This window comes from Rhagoletis zephyria, unplaced genomic scaffold, assembly GCF_001687245.7.
Source record: "Rhagoletis zephyria isolate East Lansing unplaced genomic scaffold, Rhagoletis_zephyria_1.1 Rzeph_scaffold_49077, whole genome shotgun sequence".
NCBI lineage: Eukaryota > Metazoa > Arthropoda > Insecta > Diptera > Tephritidae > Rhagoletis > Rhagoletis zephyria.
Window position 1 is genome coordinate 1 of NW_016206132.1, and position 2,141 is coordinate 2,141.

Consider the following 2,141-nt stretch of genomic DNA (forward strand, 5'->3'; position numbering starts at 1 on the left):
AACCGAAATGCGATGCCACATCACCAATTAGTGCTGTCACCATACCGATACCACATATCGAAACAACAAAGCATAGATAACCGTTGGCAATATCTAGATATTTATGGCGTTAAAATTGTGAAACAAAAGAAGAAATCCAATTAAGGCACAATTAAATACTAACACACATACAGTGTAATTCGAAAAACGATTGCGGATTGTTTTTGTGACTTACCTGTCGGGGGTATGAATGCAAAAATAAGTTTCCAGAAGATTGTTAGGAAATGCAAAATGTAATCGAAGCAAGAGGGCGACTGTGGCTCATCATCCTCACCACCTTCGCCATTGCCATCATCATCATCGCCTGAAAATAGAGAAATGAATTATTGAAGAGTCGGCGATTTGCATTAATCGAGTTCCATGTTGAACTTATAGGTGACCTTAAGACGGTCTTACATAATTTATATATGCTGAGTTTTATCTTTTTATTTTTTTACCTCGACACTATAAGAACTCATTACGTTGATCAGGATAGATCGACGTTCAATTAATACACTTATGCCTTTTTGATAACCAACGGGATGGCAACGAAATTGTCAGAGTTTCCGAGAAATGATTCTAGAGTTTCGTAGAGGTTTCTTTGAAGGGCAGTTCATAACGTAGGACATGCTTAAGCTATTGGTCATAAATGCAGTGGGCTTGTTAGTATTTCTACCGCCCCATGTATGCCCGCATTTGAAAACTCAAAGGGTTTGACGTTAAGTTTAGATCGAAGAGAACCCGAAGCCAGTACTGTTTACATTACACCGGTTAAGGACCTAATTATAAGGATACCTATACCATTTCCTACCAGATAAGAACGGGACTAAGGGCTACCAAAGCCAGATAATGGTTGGTCTAAAGATGTAGAAAGGTACCGACGCCGGTATCTACTGCGATAACCGATAAGCGGCTTCTATTTGGTTAAATTCAGCTCAAGTATTCTAATTTTTTCAAACCTACCTGTAATGTTGAATTATCTGGAACATATGGGGCGAAATCCGTTGTGTCAATTCCTGTGCTGACTGCTTCGACAGAAATCTGTTTAAATTCAATTACGAAGTTAATCCGTTTTTGGGTTATTCTAGAAGGGGTGTGAAAAAAATCGTTCAGGAAAAACAGGACCAGACCGAAGGCAGCAATTGGTGAGGATTTTATATCAAAATCTAATGTAGAAAATGTTTAAGAGGTTAAGAAGCCTTAAAAGAGACAATCGGCCCCCAGTGGTCTGGGAGCGCCAAAACAGAACATTCGCGAGATGGTTAGAAAATGGAAATTGACTATATTTTTGATGAGGGGTATAATCAAGTAAAATTCTTCAAGAGCGTTTGTTTCGAAAATACTGATTTTAATTTGTTTTATAACTATGGAAAGAGCCGTGCAATAAACAACCTAACTACCCAATTCGTAAGCAAGAGGGAGATACCTTATAGATTTGTTATCCTGTTCTGCTGAATTGATCTAGATGTGGTTTTTGTAAAAAAATTTTAAAATCAGTTTTAAATTTTAGATCTTATGTTTTTTAAGGTCAACAATAGTTTCTCACTAGTTTCTAAAATATCGCCCTTTTCCATGGTCAAAAGATTGGAACTACTTTGCGCCTACGTGCGCCACGAAGCTATTGGGGTTACAACGTTCACTAAAACCTAGGTAAACAGTTTGAAATAAGTTTNCTTTAAATGCTAAAAAAAATCATAATAAGTAGTGACTATTTTGCTGTTCGGAGCAGACTCTGCATTACTTATCTAAGACTTAGATTCTAAGTGCATATGTCTTTCTCCTTGAGGATGATATTTTTAGTACACAACTTAATTGAAATTAACATGCTTGCATAACAAAAATAAACATTTCTAATTCCCTGGCCTAAATTTTCTGTTATTTACTTTTACAATAAACACGTCTTACCTGGAGTCACTGTTAACGCATCCGCAAATTGTTCCTTCCATGACGAAGTACCAATCAGAAGTGAGGCATTCGCCCTTTGCACCAATTTATCCACAGTGTTCTGCGAAAGAGGAAAAAATTTAATTAAAACGATACAGCGGAGGTTTTTTGTTGAGCTCAATTAATTTTATTCACCTTAAATTCCTTACTCTCCTTGATGCGCAACTCAGCACGCACCA

At 37.0% G+C, this 2,141-nt stretch overlaps 1 long non-coding RNA gene across 1 annotated transcript; it reads right to left on the reverse strand.

Annotated features, from left to right (window-relative positions):
* Positions 1–232: 232 nt before the first annotated feature.
* Positions 233–2,138, reverse strand: LOC108355715 (uncharacterized). Its single transcript, XR_001846567.1, has 3 exons — positions 2,098–2,138; positions 1,924–2,023; positions 233–343 (listed from the first exon to the last, which is right to left on the reverse strand). It is a non-coding gene; the product is annotated as an uncharacterized LOC108355715 (long non-coding RNA).
* Positions 2,139–2,141: the final 3 nt, after the last annotated feature.